Raw genomic sequence first — 19,837 nt, forward strand, 5'->3', positions numbered from 1 at the left:
AGCAGTTATTCAGATTTTCCCACCTATAACATATCTGAAAGATATAATAAAATAACACTTTCCATGGAAGACAACAAGCAACCTTAGAACGTAGACTACACATCCTGCCTGCACTTCTGCACAATCAGAATGTGAAGTTCCCTTTCCCAATCACAGTGAGGTTCTCAAAGAATGTTCTCTTGGAGAACTGCCAGTGTTTTGTGCTGCTATCTGTGGAAGCATTCCTGGAGGTGCCCATGAGCTAAAGCAGCAAAGGGCTCCGACTCTAAAGCATTTCAAGCATTTTAATTTTTATTACAATTTAAATCATGTAAGCACAACCCTCAGAAAAAGAAAAACTCAATTAACAAACTTTACTTTTCCTTTAAAGAGTCCATTTTTCTTCTAAGTATAAGCTGTGGGATGGCACCTTGCACACACATTCACATAAATTGATGTCAAGGCTCACAGGACCGCCATTCCTTCACCTCCTAGATTGCTGCATTTCAAACCTTATAATGTCTCCCTTTAGCTGCTTTAGGGACTTGGCATGAGATTTTTCAGCAGTCAGTTCCTTCAACAAGGCCTGCTTTTGTGGAAAGGGTAAAATTTTATACTTACCAATTTGAGAAGCTGAATTTTTTTTTTTTTAAAAAAAGGGCAAGAGGAAATTGTTATAATTATAGAGACAGCTTTTGCATGCAAAATCAGTTTTCCTTAAGGAAATCTGCATACCCTCTATAAGGAATCCCCAGGCCAAAAGTACACATTATGCTTTTCAGCTCCAGTCTTTTTCAAACCCATGCACTTGCCCAGGAATTGCATAAAGGGACAGTCTATGAATATGCTCCAGGCCTAGCCCAGATAAGCTGTTTATAAAACAAAAGACTTTACAAAGTGTTTTATAATATTTTAAAGACATATGGTATGCCCGAGGAACTGACCACTATCAATCAGTGTGAGACAACCAATAAAGAGTAGGGTATTTGGGCCAGGCACAGTGGCTCATATCTGTAATCCCAGCACTTTGGGAGGTCGAGGTGGGCAAATCACTTGAGGTCAGGAGTTTGAGACCTGCCTGGCCAACATGGTGAAACCCCATCTCTACAAAAATACAAAAATTAGCTAGGCATGGTGGCCCATGCCTGTAATGTCAGCTACATGGGAGGCTGAGGCAGGAGAACCACTTGAACCCAGGAGGCAGAGGTTGCAGTGAGCTGAGATTATCTCACTGTACTCCAGCCTAGGCAATAGAGCAAGACTCCATCTCAAAATAAAAAGGAGTAGGGTATTTGTTTCAACAGGTCTCCAAAACTTATCTAAACACTGTTCACAAAGACAATCACTGTAAAAGGCCTTCTCTTCAGATTCTTAACACTTCCAACTACATAATAAAAATTGGTCACAGCTGTTGTGAAATGGTGAGTAAGGATATTTTTGTGATAATGAAAGTAAAGCATAGGTAAAGGGACTATCCAAAATAAAGATCCATTTTTTAATTTGGTCTAAATGTAAGGCATATTTGTCTTTGCCTTTAATTTTAGAAAAATATTTTAGGTAATGAGCCTTGAAAAAAGGTGATAGTAATACTTCCCACTAGTAGACTTTAAGACATATTAAATACATATTTCTGTCTACTTCATAGTGGAAAAAATACTTTGAAAAGGCAATATCCCATTTTAACTCAAAGTAATTATTTCTGTATGGAAGAAAATCCCTATGTTTTATGACAGTTATTTGGAGCAGGCCATTCTTCTCAAAGAGGCTATTTTTATAATACAATAAATAAAGTATTCTTAAATGAACTGCCCATCAATGGGAGAAAATTATCCATTTGTGTTAAAAGAAGTCTATTTTTGTCAGGTCTTTCCAAAGCAAACAAATTAGCAGTGGCTTTGGGAACTGTGATTCCACAGCTTCAACAGCAGTTGTCCAAAATTAAAGGTTTGTCAGAATGGGTGGGTGGAAGATGGAAACATTTCAAATGAGTATAAACATTTTATAACCCAGACGGAACCTTTCAAGAGTATCCCCACAGACTGAAATGATCTGTCACCTGGGCTAGGCCCCAGCTTCATAAATGGGAACTTTCATAAAAGGAATATTTTCAAAAATAACAATGAGAGAAAGCAACTCTTTGAAAAACAGATTTAAAGTAGAAAATGTTCATAATATATTAAGTAGGAAAAGGAGGTTACAAAAGCATGAGATCTCAATTTTGTAAAATAAACAAAAACCAAGTAAGATCCACACTGCCATCTGAAGAACACCCCATTACAACATTAGTGGGTCCAGGGCCAAAGCCAGTTCTGTGTCCAATAACTTCCAGGCTTTGCCCAATGTACCTTCCCAAGTAGAGAAGAGTCATAGAGCCCTTTGAGGAAGTTCATCCCTGAGGAGGGTGTCTGTGACAAATCTAACATCGTTCAATCTGGCATTTTCCCAAACGTATATGACATGGAAAGCTTCCCAATGCCCTCAGTGACCCAGAACACCTATTAACATTCTTAGCAGCTCACCTTGGAAACAGTTTGAATAATAAATTGAATACTTGCTTAATGAATACAAGTAATAAAAAAAATGATGAAAGACCAAAGAGAACAACAGTACAATATCAAAAGTGGTGATTTGGGGTTGTAGGATTTTGGATTATATTAATTTTCCAAATTTTCTATAACAAACATATTACCTTCATGACTATGAAAAAAAAATACAGTATTTTACGATGCCGAAAGGGCTACACTGTTCAACTTCCTCTAAACTATTCATTGGTGAAGAGGACATTTGGTACTTCAAATGCCAACACACTAAGTTGGAGAAAAGCAGAAAGATCTGGCAATATATAGATTGCCACATGTAGACCATCTATAAAAGGCCAGCTATAAAAGAAACGTAGTCAGCTTAAATACTGTTCTCAGATTTCTGGTGTCTTATGAAAATAAATGAAGCAAGGAGTCCAGCCCTGGCAAAAGATGAAGGAGAACCTCAGCCTCACTAATTTCCTGTTTATTCTCTCAGATGCCAACCATTACACAGCAGCCTTTGGGAGAAATGTAAAATGTGTAGAGATAATCTAAACACTGCTTAGTCTTTTTATTTCCCCCACAAAAGACAGTGTAAATAGGGGCGAAATGATAGCTTACAAGACATTCCTATGAATCTGAGACAATAATGTATATGTCCATTGAAAGATGTTTAAATCCTATGTTTTAAAGATTCAAATTTCATTGAAATAAATGCTAATCACTGTAAGTTTTTCTTTTCCATCAAAAATATATTTTTGGCATTTCTTCTTCAACGGTAATTTTTATTATATGTTTAAAAAAAAAACAATTCCAGACAATATGGTTGAAAAAGGCTATGTTAGCCTTGACCTGTGCATTCACTTTCTATGCGGAGTTTCAAAATGTTCTACAAATTAACACATTGCAAAAAATAGTTGAGTGCTGTTTAGTAAAATACCCATTGCTTAATAATAATAATTTTAAAAAACTCTGCTAACCTTCTCTGTGGAAACTTGTCCATAAACTTGAATAACAGGTTCACAGAACATCAGGGCTAGAAGAAAGCTAAACTGGGCCTCCATACCCTTGACTCCCAATACTGAGGCCTGAATTGGTTAAGTGCCTCCCTCAAGGTCACACAGCTACTTAGGGACAACACAAAGCCAGATGACAATTTCCAGAAGACTGAGATTTTGAAGCTGTAACTGAAAACTCCCTGAGTTAATTAAGACAATGACTGCAGTTCAGTCCTGGCAAGAACAAAAGGATAATATTTATGTGAGAACGAACTTAGTCCATCTGTGGCTGGCACACAAATCTTTCCCTTCACTATATTAGGCTTTCACTTTAACTTGTTCTGCCTGTCTTCCAAACAATTTTTGACTGATATCAGAAAACAAAAATCCTCATGTTATTTCATGAGCCCAGCTTTTACAATTTGATAAGCACTAGAATATGTGTATTGTATGTAAGTTGCAGAGGGGTGGTGGTAGGGAGTAGGGGAAAGGTTTATTAAATCAAGAAGCTATCATTTTAGGCCATTACAAAAAAAAAGCAATCATTTTATTTATTTCCCACACTTATGCATTCCAGCCCCACATGAATTGCCTACCAGTGAAAATTGTGAGATTCTCCTTCTCAAATAGGGAGACTGCTAAAATTCTATTTTAAAGTTTTATTGATATGTTTATTCATAATTTCCAGAGAAAGGACCAGAAGTGTGAGTTGGTTGTTTGTTTTTGTTTTCTTTTGTTTTAATCAAATCAACTGCCTAAAGAAGAATCTGAAACTCCAGCACAATTCTGGTACTCTTACAGCCACACCATTTTATAAATGATCAATACTTTAGACCCAGGGACACAAATTCACATCTCTGCTCTGAAGATCGCGCTATATTGTTTAAGTATCAGGAAACTATTCATCTATGAAAAATGTATACATTTTCAAGTCTATTCAGGCTAAAGTTAGTGTTAAGAGCAGCTAGCACTTTTTTTTTGGTGGGGGGCACCTTACATTTCTGGGACTCAATAAAGTTTACCACGCACTTGGTTTTTCCTATGCAACCTACTTCAACTACCCCTTTCTCCTCTCTCTCTTTCTCTTTCTCTCTCTCTCTTCTTTCTTCCTCTCTCTCTCATCTCTCTGTATCTCTCTCCTGCAACTGACTTTGCTTTCTCACTAGGCTTTTCCCCCATGTTATTCCAAGTTTGGGCAGCTGCACCTGGATCAACCAGCTTATATTTAAATTAAACTATCTGACACGACATGTAAAATTGTCTTTCAGTAATTTTAATTCATTTTTCTTTCTTTTTTGGCTGCTATATCCAATTTTAATGGTAGGGAATATATTTGGCATTATCAAAAAAAAAAAAAAAAGAAGACCTTGTTCCTTTTGAATTCTTAATAATAATTAGTATTATCATCATCATCATTTCCATGCTTCACAATTCATACCTCAGCAAGGAATTCAAGCTGACATGTTGTGCTGATCCAACTTTTGCACCAGCCTCCTGTTCAGTCAAATCTCAGTCCTCATCTTCTTTGACAGCCCCTCTGATTAATCCTCCCTCCTTGAAACACTCAGCAGGTAGATTCTAAGACACCATATGCCTTGGCTTTTCCTCCTACTTCATTAGCTCACTCTTATCCCTGATCTCTAACACTGATTCTTCCCTGTCTCCCCACCTTCTAAGTGCCCTCAGACTCAGTCCTCTGAGTCTTGTCTTTGCTTCTTGTCCACATTCACTTTTCTAGTGACTTCATCCAGACTCACAACTCCCACATGTACACATCTTCAGCCTAGGCCCATCTGAATTCCAGACTCTTAATATCCAACTAACTCCTGGTCCTATCTTCATTTTGGACACCTAATGGGAATCACTATTTTACATATTCAAAACCAACTCCTGATCTTCTCCATTCAAACCTCTCATACTCATTCTAGTAAACAGTACTTCCATCTTTTCAATTGCCCAGGCACAAAACCTTGGAATCCCCTTCACCACCTCTTCCTTCCTCATACCTTAGGTGGAATCCATGATCAAATCCTACTGACTCCATCTTCAAAAGAAATCGAGAATTTCACCTCTTCAAACCACCTCCATCCCTCCAAACCTCGTTAAAATCAATATCCCCCAATCTCCCTTGATTACACAGGAACATAACCTCCTGATTCTCCTTCTTCTGGACGTCCTCCCTCACAGTGTATTCTGAACTCAGCAGTCAACGTGAGTCTTCTCAAAAGTAACATCCCATCACTCTTGGGTCCCAATTCTCCAAAGGCTCCCTATTCCATTTAGAGCCGGAGTCGAAGTCCACACAGAAGCCTATAAGACCCTCCTCCCTACGCCACCCTCATGCCCAATCTCCCAGCACTCTCCTCATGTTCAACCCGGGGCTTCCTTGCTCTTCTTCAGAAACAGCAGGCTCACCTCTGCCTTATGGCATTGGCATTTGCTACCTCCCACCCCCAACAGCCTGAGGAGGTCGCCCCCCCGATGACATGTAATCCTTCCTTAGCAACTTAGGGCCTTGACTCAAAGACCACCATCTCAGGCGGGGGTGGGTGGGCTTCCCTGTTAATCTTTTCTAAAATGACAACACACCCTCTGCTCCCTATTCCCCCTTTTCTCTGTGATGATAATCAGTAACTATATGCTAAAATTTTGACTGTTGGTTGTTCTGTCTTCCCCACTAGAATTTAAGCTGCAAGCTGAGATTTTTACTTTTTTAATGCACTTCTGAAGCCCCAGCTCCTAGAATAGTACCACACCAGACATAAGAGTATAATCCATAATTGTTGAACAAGTAAATAAATGCTCCACTATAACCTGGTTTTTCTTTACAAAAGGTCAAGATAATCTTCCCACACAAATAAACGCACAACTAATCGAAGGGGCAGGGACAAGATCGGCCATGACTGGGTAACAGTTGAAGCTGGGTGATGGTCATATGGAGATGGTTTAGGCATTCATTCTACTTTTGTGTATATTTGAAATTTTCTATAATAAAAAATGAATATACATTTGCTTAATTATTTAATGACCGCATAGTATTCCACAGTCTGACTCTACCATAACCATCTAACCATTAACCCTACTGGAGGATATTTAGGTTTCATCTTTTTCTCTATCACCAAAGACACTAGGATAAATAATCTTACACAACTATCCAATTTGCCTTACAACAAATTCCTAGAAATAGAAGGGTTTGCATATTTAAAATCCTATACCTACTGCCAATCTTCCCTTCACAAAGTCTGACCCAGTTTATGTTCCCATTGGCACATTAAAGGAGTGCTATTCTAAGAGTGGTCCATAGAATGGTGCTAGACTGCAAAATGTTCCTGACTGGTCCACTGAGATAGGTCCAGAAATTGAGGGTAAACATTTAGAAATATTTAACGCAATTTGAGAGAGTTAATTTTATGTCTGATGAACATTGTGTGTGTGTGTGTGTGTGTGCGCGCGCGCGCATGCGCGCGTGTGTCATATTTGATATTTTATTCCGAATAGCTGTGATTTTTTATTTCTAGCTACTTATTTTTACTGTACGTTACAATCATATCTGTCACAAACAGACTGGGAAAATATGGCCCTTCAGTGCAGTTGGTAAAAAAAAAACTACACTGTTTGCCCACAGCATCATCAATTATGAACTTTTTGCTTGTTTTTATTTGTCATTTTAGTTACTGAGAAATATAGGTTGGTGCAAAAGTAATTGCGGTTTTTGCCATGCCTTTCGCAAAAAAACACAATTACTTTTGTACCAACCTAATAATATACCACTGTTGGTTTAATATGCACTTTTGATTGCTGACAGATTTGATCATCTTTTTATATGTTTGATGTCCCCATATTCATTATTTTAACTCCACGACTTTATTAAATGTTCATCTTGCTGATAAGGTTGTCAGAGTTTATTTTAAAAGCTCTTTATACTTTGGGAATATCAGCCTTTGTTGATCATATTGTTTGTAAATATTTTCCCGGTATATGGTCTGTCCTTCAAACAAGTTGAGATGGTTGCTAACATTTTGAAAAATAAAGATGTAAAACATATGTATATGTAGTCACATTTTTAAATCCTTTCCTTCATGGTTTCTACTTAGAGATGCCTTCCCCACATACACATAAATTGTAAAAATATTTATCCATAGATTTTTATCATAAATTTATAGTTTATCTTGTTATATGTATAATTTTGATCCCTAGAATTATTTCTACATTAGCAGTGTGGTAGAGAGCCTGCTTTATTTTTCCAGAAGACTTTGCAGGTGTCCCAATACCTTTTATTGAGTAATTAATCTTTTTCCTACCAATCTGAAACACCAATCTTATCATATACTAAATTACCATATATGTGTATATAAAACAACGTTCTTTAATATTTTACTCATTGATGTATCCCTGTATCAATACCATTGTTCAATCATCATTGACTTAAAATATTCTTTAATATCTAAGATGCCAAGTGCCCCTCATAAATATTTCTTGTTCTGAGAGTATTAATAGGTTCATTCTTCCAGATGCAGTTTGGAATTATTTTGTCAAGTTCCCTAGTTTTGATAGAAATTGTACTGAGTGTACACTTCAATTGAACAAATCTGATATTTTTGTATTACTACACTGAATCTGGCTTTCCAAGAACAAAGAATCTCTCTCCACTAATATGAAACTCATTTTATGTCCTACAATTCAGTTTTGTAGTTTTCCTTACTTAGTTCCTACCATACATTTCTAGGAAAGTCATTCCAAATTTTTGTATGGTTGTACTGTTACTTTAGGTGTGATCTCTTTTTTAATAATATTGTCTAAAATTTATGCTTGGTAATTAAATCATCAATTTTTACTTATTTAGTTTGTGGCTAACCAGCAATTTTAATCAACAATCATAGTACTTCTAATAGCTTTTTAGGTGAGTCTAAACATACTCTGTTAATTTCATTCATATCTTCATTCACTCATTTTTTAAAAAATCAAGCACTTGTTACATATATCTCAAGATATCAGAGCAACTAAAGATTAATATTATATTTAAAAATATGGATCCCCTCCAAGGAACATAAAATCTAGTAGAGCATATAAAATATACATGTATTATTGTACGAGACAGAAATTGGGAGGTCTTTAAAATGGTACAGTTAAACTGTATGATGAGAGATAACAGAAAGACATACTACAGAAGGATGGAGAGCTTAAGGAAGTCTTCATGTGAGTGGTAGCATTTATTAAGAGGACAGAATGTTAGGATGTGAAAAAAGATTAAAGGGATAATATTCTAGGAAGAGAGAAAAAAAGTATAATCAAAGGCAAAAGAAGAAAAATCCAGATAAATTTGGGCTAAAACTCAGGGTATACTAAAGAAGGAATAGGGTAAACTAATAAATGGATTGTTCTGAATGCAAGATTAATCTTGTTCTTAGGTAGAAAATGGGGAGCTACGGGACAAACAGAGCTATATATGTTCTACGAAATTGAATCTGAGGACAAGATGCAAATACTGGGCAATTTGGGGGTGAGAAGGACTGAGGCAGAGAGAGTATGGTAATTTTAAAACATGGTCCCCAAATTCTTTGACACTTCTCCAGCTGAGAGGTAGGAGTCTGTATTCCCACTCCTTGAACTTAGGCTTTGTGGCTGCTTGACTATAATCCAGCAGAAGTGACACTAGACCAGTTCCCATGTCCAGACCTTAAGAAAGTGACAACTTTTACTTCTATCTCTTGGAACATTTACTCTTGCAACTCAGCCACCATGCTATGAGGAAGACCAAGCAGTCCATTGAGAGCCCACATGGTGATGACGGAAGTCCCTAGTTCTTAGCTCCCAGCCAACTGCTGGCATCAACTTGCCAGGCATGTAGGTGAATCATCTCACAAGTGGATCCTCTGGCATGCAGTCAAAATATCCCCAGCTGATGCCATAAGGGGCAGAGATGAGCTTTCTCTGCTAAACCCTGCCCTAACTGCAGATTTGTGATTGTTACTGTTTCAAGCACTTAGTTTCGGGGTGGTTTGTTGCACAGCAATAGCAACTGGGACAGAGACCAATTTAGAGGCTCTCATAATAGTGCGTATCAATGAGAAAAATGACTTAAAAGCAGCTGTGAGAATGGGGGAAATGGGTTAAGATGCCAGTATATTCTGAAGGTGCAATTAATAAATGGGAAAATTGCAGCCTAAAATTAAAATTATAATTTAGCCTCTTAGTTATTTCTCTGAATAAGAATTAACTAGATAGAAATAGTTATTTACTAATATTTTGGATGGGAAAGGGATTTCCTAGTACAAAGTAGTAAATGTGACAAAACTGGAAATACTCTAAAGACAACCTTTGGGGATTTAACATAGACCAATCACTATCAAATTGTGTGCTCAAGACAAGTTCAGGGTTCTGAAAGGTCAAAATTATTTTCATAATGATACTAAGAAATTATTTTCCTTTTATTACTCTCACTCTCTAAAAGAGTTTTCCAGAGCCTTCATCATGTTCAATATCTCAATAAACTGCAGAAGCAAATAAGGGAATTCACATATCTTTTATTAAGCAAGACTTTAAGAGATTTGCAAAAATATTAAATGGTGCCATTCTTCTCACCAAACATATATTGTTTGGAAAAATACAGTAATTCTTCATTTAAAAAATTCTTTCTTACGTTAACATGTAATGGGTTTATTACTGTTATTTAAAATAAGTATTTGTAAATGTCCCCATTTTACTTTTTAATATAGCAAATAGTTATGATATAAGCTGCATGTTAAAAAGCTATTTAGAACTCTGAACAATTCTTAAGAATAGGGTCTTAGACCCAACTCTACTTAAGAGAAGGGTCTTAGACCAAAAAGTTTGAGAAGCACTCCATACTGGAGTAGTCAGCACAGAGTACATGCCAATGTGTTAAAAAGTACAATGGAATGGCATGAACCCGGGAGGTGGAGCTTGCAGTGAGCCGAGATCCCACCACCGCACTCCAGCCTGGGAGACAGAGCGAGACTCTGTCTCCAAAAAAAAAAAAAAAAAACAAAGTACAATGGCAGAGTAGACATGAAGAAGAGAAGAAGAACAAAGGCAGTAGGAGTGAGTATATGTGGTTCCTACAAGTCCTAGACTTAATTATCATCATTGCCTTCATAGCTTATGTGGAAGTGACAGCCATGCAGCTATTTTATGCAAACTTTTTTTGGTGTTCATAATAATCTTGCTGAATAGCACCTTTAAACCCCAGAGAATATGGCAGGAGAGATTAAATCATCTGTCTCAGGTTACAAAGTGCTGATATTAATAATGTCTTATTTTTGTTCAAGCTATAGCCCCCCAAATATGCTCTGGCATTATTAAGAGGAAAAAGTAGGTATATTAAGTCAACAGAAATAAACTGTTAACATAAGTAGTTATTTATGTTTATTAAGCACTTTTCCCCTAAAGAACTAAAAACATTTCAAATATATCAGCATGCATAAAACCTCCATTAATAACCTTACAGGTATACAGTTGCTATTTCCATATTATAGAAGAAGAAAATGGTATTAGTTAATACACAGTAAACTAAAAAGCAAAAACATTAAATCCCTAATTCTTCATCTCTGCCAAGCAATCATTTACATGTCATGCCAAAAGCAAAATGTATATCTCGAACCACCACATTTGCTGCTTTTAAATGAGTATCAAATACTTTCTCCTTCTGTTGTAATCTAAGATGATTTTGTATCATTGTTTCCCCTTTCCATCTTCATTGGCTGCCTCTATCGTCTATATAGAACTATTAAGCCTGGGAAATGTTTTCTAATAAGACCATCAACCATTTTCTATACATTTATGAAGCAAAAGTAGTCACTGAACTTGCATTCTCAGTTACCGCAATCTTTGTAGTGATCCAAGAGGATTAAAAACTCACTCAAAATGCTGATTTACAGCCAGGTGCGGTGGCTCATGCCTGTAATCCTAGCAATTTGGGAGGCTGGGGCGGGCAGATCACCTGAGGTCAGGAGTTCGAGACCAGCCCGGCAAACATGGTGAAAGCCTGTCTCTACTAAAAATACAAAAATTATCTGGGCATGGTGGCAGGCACCTATAATCCCAGCTACACAGGAGGCTGAGGCAGAAGAATCACCTGAACCTAGGGAGCAGAGGTTGCAGTGAGCCGAGATCGTGCCACTTCACTCCAACCTGGGTGACAGAGCAAAACTCCATCTCAAAAAAAAAAAAAAAAACGCTGATTTACAAAACTGGCAAATTGTTTTTACAATGAGGCACTAAGCTCTCCTCTAACTCTTAGACCTATTTGTAAGCAACACTAGGCAATATGTAGGGAAATGTATGTAGGCCATAATCATACTCAGGTATAAGCCATGCTACTACTCAATGCAAGCAGATGATTCCACATAATGGGCAACTGAAAAATGAAAAAATGTCAGCTAATACCTGATAAAAAGAAATAATGAGATTTATGTGGCTGAATGAGGGTGTACAAGGGTAACGTCAGCTTCTGCAATGAACAAATCTGAAAACACATAAAGAGTTAACATAATAGAAGCTTATTTCTCTTTCTTGCTCACATAATTTATGCTCCATCTTTCATTGTATAGAGTTTGTTACCGGGAAAGACTGCAAATATGACTATTAAAGATTTTCTGTTCAGGAACATGTGGATTCCTGAATAGGAATAGTGAGGAGCCATCCACAATGCAATGATTTAGACTCAGGTTCACTTAATCCTGTCTCTCGCCATCCCCTCATCTGCATCTAACCACAGGAAAGAGGACAATAGAGCCTGGGGTTTCGAAGCCTTGTCCCAGATTTGCCCTACAGGTCTGTTCACACTGTGTTGGTGAGAACAAGTCGTGTAGCTCACCTACATACAAATGGAGGCTGTTCCACCAGTCTCTCTGGTTGGGTGGCTGCTTCACACCATACTTCTTTTCTATTGAGGGCTGAGCATAAGTTATGACGGACAGCAGGCAACCTCTGTCCCTGGGGTAATGGTTCCACTGCCAGGCAAGCCTCTGACCAATTATCATGAAATATGAAGAAATGGGCCACCAGAAACTTCACCTCACAGGCAGGCAGCCTACCCACGTAAAAATCACGCTTGGGATGAGGAATCCCTCCATGGGCGACACACCGTAGCATTCTACGGAGGAAGCTGTGGCACTGTTGAGATGATGCAGATGGTCACACAGCTGCTGTGTGCACGAAAGTGGGAATCAGTGCACAGGAGGAAGAGACAATATGCTTAAGAACTCAAAACATAACGTGAAACAATATGTGAGTCTATCTGTTCTGGAAAAGCAATAAAACAGGCATATCAGCCTAGCCAAGTAGGAATCAGAAGAAGAGTGATTATTCACAGGCAACAGTTTTGATTACATTGTGCATATAAGAAACAGAATTATAAACACAATTCTCTATCAAAATCAAAAAATGGGGTTGCTCCATTACTAAACCCATGTGGGATGTTTGAAATTCTGATATATGTATTCTTCCATTAAAGTATATTCCTTTCCATTAAACAAGTCAGCATATCTTCCTTGTGTTACAGCTAAGTGGTTTCTTTTGATTTTTTTTTTAATTTTCCTGTTATGAGGTTTGAGGTTACAGTGAGCTGCAGTCATGCCACTGCCCTCCAGCCTGGGCAACAGAGCAAGACCCTGTCTCTAAAAAAATTAATAATAACAAATAAAATTAAATTGTCCTGTTATTATTCCATGTAAGCAGAATGTCCATTAGAACAAGGGAGACTAGTCCGGCTCCTTACACTCATGGGAAGGCTGTTTCCATTAGTATTGCTTTTGTTCCCAGTAACTAACTCTGTTTCCTCTACTGCACTGTTGGTGCTGGTCACCACAGGTGGCTCTGGACCTGCCACCATGGTCCTGCCTGCACCAGTGATGGGCAGAATTCCAAACCATTGCCTCTCTAAGCCACCTCTCCAGAGCCCCAGTCCCAGATGTGACAAACCTGAAGTCCCATGAGTGTGCCTACTTGCTGGCAGACATCAAGAAAAACACAAAAGTGGGCATTTCTGCTTGGAAAGTTAAGAGAAACGGCACTTTTATCCACCCAGCTTCACACAATGACGAATGCCCCCAAATTCAGGAAAAGGATTCAGATGCCAGGTAGCCCAAATGGGGATAAATGTCTACTGTACAAACAATAAAATGTTAACTCAAACCGGCACACGGACCCCTGCTGCTTGTCAGGGCATATGGGCCACAACAAAAGGGAGGGGAGCTGGAAGATTATGGGGAAACAATTTTCTTTTCCGTGCATTCACTCAGGACTCCTGTCCATAAAAATCTCCCAGGATTTATAGGGCAAACCAGGCTTTGTCTTCTCCATTCCATGCCAGGACCCCAGGGGCAAAGCCCCTAGGAATAGCTTTGTGGTGTTGGTACTACTAGTGGCATGGAGCAGTCCTAGTGATGATAATTGTCCCCAGTACTGTCAAAAAAAAAACTTTCTGTGATGATGAGAATGTTCTGTGTGCTGCCCTCTAGCTATATGTAGCTAATGAGCATGTGAATTGTGACTGGTGTAAATGATGAACTCAATTTTTAATTTTCTTAATTAAAGTAACTATATGTGGTTAAATTTAAATGACCACGTGTGGCTACTAGCTTTCGTACTGAAGAATACATCTAACCAACCTGCCATATAAGAAAATGGACTGCTTAAAAGTTTTTAGAAGAAAGTTCCTCCACTGCCCCAGTAACCTAATCTAATATCTAATAAACATCTGAGTATTTCTTTCTTCTGACTGTTTAAAAACATTCTGGCCCTGTCTTGCTTGAATCATGGATCCAATCTTAACATGATTCAGATACCTTCCTCATGTTCTAGAGCAACAATTTTCAACTTGTTTGACTATGAGAACCCATGTTTAGTGTCAAAATGAATTGTTAGCCATTTATAATAGTAGTATAAATGGTAGTAGTATAAAGTAGCTTTAATTTCTATTAGGAAAATACATTATAATAAAAAAGCTCCTCTTAATTCAGTAACACTTCATATTCATATATATTGCCTTATAGCACGAATGATACAGAGTTTTAAAATAGTCATATATATATATATACATACATATATATATATATATATGAGACTATTTAATACATAAGACATCCTTGGAATTAATTGCCACATACTCCAGGACTTTTACAATACTCCACAGCCTCCTGGGCTCTCTCACCCACACAGTTGAGAAGCCTTTTCAAGACTGTGCTCCTAACTGTCTGGCTACCTTGCAGATATGTGAGTTTTTATTCCCAAGAGGGATTTTAGATTAATGTTGGATAAATGCGAAAAAGCAACTTTCCTAGTAGTTCAAAGTCAGATTTTTTCTATATATATATGCTAGCAGATACACGATACGGATGATTTATGCTGCGGTTAAGTCCAATTATCATTCAAAGACGATCAAGGTCTAATAATCTGTATTTCCTAAAAGTGTATTTTTATAACTCAGCATTTATATCATACTTATGAGCTCTTTTGCGGTCATCATTCTATCAAAGATTATCCTCACTCTCTGTCTTTGATTAACTCATGTTTCTCTGTATCATCTTTGAAGCCAAAATTTGAATAAATAATCTGAGAAAAAAAGAAAACACTTATTTAACTATTACGCAGTCAATTCACTGCAATTAATCGCATACAGCAGGTTTTTGAATTTCAATTTTGAAGCAAATTCGCAGCAATCTCTCTGGTCTCTGTAAGTTCACTCTGGTAGCATACTCTCATAGGGTTTATTTATGTCCAAATGCCAAATTTACACGGGTGGTTCTATTTATCTTAAATGGGCCAAACATTACAACTCAGCTTCAACTCCTCTATTTCCAATTTGGAAATCAATGTATGTTTGTTCTCCACACTGGATTTCCAGTGATCTAGTATGGAGCATAATCTTCCCTTTTTGCCATCTAGAGGTGGGTGCTTTATAAGTAACATGTGAGCAACTGCTTGGTGAGCTCTGTCAGAGGAGAACCGAGCCATTCCCAGGGCAGAGATGGCTGGGAGCTAGCTGGATGGGCAATTAAAAGCTGGAGGTGAATGGCCACTCTTGTGAGGTTGCAGAAGAATGAGGAAAGACACCATCAGCATCACGAACTTGTTATTATAATTAAATCAGGACAAACTGTTTCTACAGCCTAACTTCTCAGCCCAGAAATGATCTAAGAGCTAAAATCTTACAGTCTGAGAGCAAACTGGAGGATAACATGAAAGGATAATGGCACAAGGTCAGATTTGACCACTGTGACCTTAAAACACCCCGCAAATCTCTGAGGCAGTCCTGTGGTTTGGGGTGACGGCCCCATGGGACCCACCATACCACTCATGCCTAGCGGTTTCCCAGTCTCCACAGGCACTCCCTGAATGCATGGTTCTAGTCAGAACCAAGTCCCCAACTACACCTTTCAGAATGGGAGAGCCAGTCCATATTTCAGAATAAAAAGTATGAGATAAAAACCAACAACAACAAACAAAGGCCAGGCACTGTGGCTCTCGCCTGTAATCCCAGCACTTTCGGAGGCCAGGGTAGGCAGATCACTTGAGATTAGGAGTTCGAGATCAGCCTGGCCAGCATGGTGAAATCTCACCTCTACTAGAAACACAAAAATTAGCTGGGCGTGGTGGCGGGCACCTATAGACCCACTTACTTCGGAGGCTAAGGCAGGAGAATCCCTTGAACCCAGGAGGCAGAGGTTGCAGTGAGCCAAGATCACGCTACTGCATTCCAGCCTGGGTGACAGAGCAAGACTCTGCCTCAGAAAGAAAAAAAAAAAAGAAAGCCAAAATGGCTCCTAGGCTAGTATGAAATTCGGAAACCTCTTGCAGGCTCTGTATGGATTACAAAAAGATACCATACACCCAAGAATGCCCCCAACCTTATTACAGCTGACAAAGTATCCAGCAAATCACAATCCACACTCTGAAAAAGAAATCTCACACCATGAAATGAAAGATATCACATTTTTTACTGGCCACAGACCATTTTACATTTCCACACTGTCTTGGTTTCCTAGAAAGATGTCACCCACTGAAAAAGACAGGAACACATTTCATCAAGATGAGCTGAAATGAATGTATTGCAATTAAAAATGGATCTGCTGAGAAGCATTCACTTATTATACATCACATACATTGACTGCTGTAGACATCAACTTTTGTCTCAAAATAGTCATTCTTTAAAAAGACTGGCAAACTTAAATACTGAATTTAGAAAGATGAATCTGAGGTTTTAATTCAATTCACAATGGCACGTGTTAGTGGCATAAAAAAATGCTTCTCGATTAAATCATCTGGGTTGTAATTTATTCAAGATAAAATTTTTTTAGTCACAAATTAAAAAGCATATACACCTACCTTTTTAAGGGAGATCACATTTTCAGGATTCCATACCAGAGAGAAATCATCTTTTCCTGTGAAGAAAAAATAGAAGAAAAACTACCTACTAGTAACAATAAATAGCAAATGTGAATTTTTAAGACCAGCCTATAATCTTATCATGTTGTGTTTCATTTATAATATTAAACAAATGGAAATCTTTAAATTAGACTTGAAATATTTCATTTCTAACTACATAAAACATTTTACAGATTTTGATTCCAATGATTTGCTTTTTAAAGAACAAAATGGATAAAATCAAATGGAAAATGGATAAAAATAAATGAAAATTGCTCAAAATTAGAATTATTTACTTCACATATATCCCAATGACATATTTTCAAACATTTTGTTTAATTCCATAAAGTAAATGTATAAACAAAGAAGGAAATATATAAAACTCCACTCTCGTTTCTCCTTTTCCAGTGGGAAAATGAGGTGAAAAGGTTGTGATGGGCTGTGTAGGTAACAGAAGGTAACAGAACTATAAGCTGCTACCTCCTTCTATTGATTTTTTATTGTCCAAGCCAATAAACTATATTTATGGGCTCTGTTTTTCTTAGCTAAGACTTTTAGATTACAAAAAAACTACATAAAAATTAAAATAAAAACAGGATACCTCTGATTTTATTTTACATGTATTACTTTCAATAAACAATTGACACAGAAACCTACTAGTCACTAATAAATACTAAATGACTTTTCAAAATCACTTGTTAATATAAATTATTTTAACTTTACATATTCAAGCCAAAATAAGAAAGTAAATGGTTTAGTTTAATATAAGTTAATCATCCACTACTATAAACTGTTTCCAGTGAAATCTAATTAAAATGACCAATGGGATAATGTTCACAAGAATCTAATTCTGACTCTGACCATGATATATGTTTGGTTGCATCTGTAATTATCCCAGTGGGGATAATGATATATAGATTCAGAAACAATGACCAGGATTCTGACCCAAAAGAGCTCCAAAGATTTGAAATGACTGCCTGCCAATGCATAAATTCAAGGAGACATCAGTCCAGAGGAGTCCCTCTCCCCAAATGAGAAATCCTCCATTAGCTTGTGTTTGCTTCACTTCAGAATAAAAATCCTTTTTAAACTTTAAATAAGAAATTCTCACAACATCCTACTGAAAGGATCGTGAACCCTGCAACCACCTCCATGTCTGCAAATAGCCAAGATGAGTTCCACTCTTCTTGGCCAAGCTTAGCTAGCTGCAGAACCTCTCTCCTTCAAAGCAACACCAATGCCCCATGTGGACCTCCCAGTGTAAGCCAGCATCTGGGGCCTTTCCTCTTTCGCTCTTCACCACTTCATATGCCAACCAGCAGTACTTTGGTGCCCTTCACTGCCAATACAGTATAGTGATGGTAAGAGCTGCCTGTTCTATTTTCCGAAACTACAGTTGCAGGTAAGCTCTGCTAACGAAAGAAAGCCAAGATAGCTAAGAAAGCCACGATGAACTGATGATCAATACGGACACATGGGTCACTGCACGTACGCTAAGCCAAATCATAATCTATGACATAGTAACAACTGGGGTGGGGCCACTTATAGGTCTTCAGTTCATAACTGACCAACCAGAAATAATACATCTATTTTTGCTTCAAATATGGATTTGTTTCAAAACAATCCAGTTGGGGTCACTGATGGGGAGGAGTAATGGATGAAACGAAACTGACTGTAAGTTTGTTATAGTGTAATGATGGATATATGAAGGTTCACTGTGATATTCACTGTACTTTTATGTATATTCAAAATGTCCCATAAGTTTTTTAAATGTTCATTCGATGGGAATTATTTGTGAAAATACAGAGAGAAATGCACATAACTATCACAAACTTTCTGTTTTTCAAATACTCTCTAACAACAACAAAAAAGAAATACTTTAGGCAAAAATTTTAAAAATCAAATATCACACTAGGAAAAATGAAAAGCTTATCGGTATGGTTTTAAAAAATCATCAAAATGGCTTTGAATATTTATTTCAATATTCCAAAGCCAAATAACAAATATATATTTAGTTGCAATAAATCTTCTGTTTCTTTTTTTATTTTAGGTATCCTGCTTTGAATTAAGTAACATCAACATAGGAACACTGGCTATCTCATGCTTGTCAGAAATTGTAGGTAGTTAAATACACCTTTGATTAATGTAATTGGGGAAATGAATAACATATCATTAGTATCAATGTGATGTTTCATGAACAAATTCTTTCTAATTCCAAGATCCAAGAGGGAACAATTTTTTTAAAAATCCTTTATTCATGGCAAAGATTTGGGACCACAGATATAAATTATCAGATCTGCTACCTGCTTATCCTAGCTCAGTGATCTGTCACTGTGAAACAGCCAAAAGACGGGCACTTTATGGATTATACCACTCAATTTGACTAAAATTTGAAAGAGCCAAAAAGGGGCCAGGTGACACTAAAGCGGAGCTTTCACAACAAGCAGGGAAAGTCACAAACAAGTAAAATCATCCTCACAGCCTAGGAATTTGATTTACTGACCCCGCCAGACGCCACTACTGGAAACCTGACCCTAGCCATAAAATAAAAAGCAGGATTTATGTCATGGTTTGGGGAAAGACCATGTGTAAAGCTGTGCCAAGCCTACATCAAAGATAAACCAGGTGCAAGAAGAACCACACATTCCCTCTGAACAGAAAACACACCGAGATCTAACACTGAATCCTAACATGAGACGTGATGATTAAAAACAAGAAAATAAAAAACATAGTTCATGGTCTTCTATTTTCTTTTGCAAGCTTTCCTGGCCTAAAACAATCTGTTTCCTTTCCAATAAAGAAACAATGCCAAACTCTGAAAAGGAAATTTGTCTGACTTAATGGGTAAGCATTTAAAGCTGCAAAAGGGAGTATTATGGGAAAACCAGAGCAACTCAGCCTCAGGAGGCAGGCTTCCAAATTTATCGGTAAAAGGATTGAGGGTCAGAGGAG

The 19,837-nt window shown here is 37.5% G+C and overlaps 1 protein-coding gene across 16 annotated transcripts in view; it reads right to left on the minus strand.

The window, feature by feature from the left end:
• Nucleotides 1–19,837, minus strand: part of PLCB4 (phospholipase C beta 4) — a 411,579-nt gene that overhangs the window by 366,462 nt on the left and 25,280 nt on the right. For 7 of the 16 annotated variants that reach the window (XM_032142697.2, XM_032142692.2, XM_058432937.1 and 4 more), the window contains exon 2: nucleotides 16,847–16,902. The exons of 8 other annotated variants lie outside the window; for them this stretch is intronic. The gene's annotated coding sequence lies outside the window, so the exon portion shown is untranslated. Of the gene's footprint in view, nucleotides 1–16,472; nucleotides 16,822–16,846; nucleotides 16,903–19,837 lie in introns of those variants that run through there. One more of the 16 variants, XM_032142696.2, reaches the window with a different exon arrangement.

Source organism: Hylobates moloch, unplaced genomic scaffold (assembly GCF_009828535.3).
Source record: "Hylobates moloch isolate HMO894 unplaced genomic scaffold, HMol_V3 SCAFFOLD_21, whole genome shotgun sequence".
Taxonomy (NCBI): domain Eukaryota; kingdom Metazoa; phylum Chordata; class Mammalia; order Primates; family Hylobatidae; genus Hylobates; species Hylobates moloch.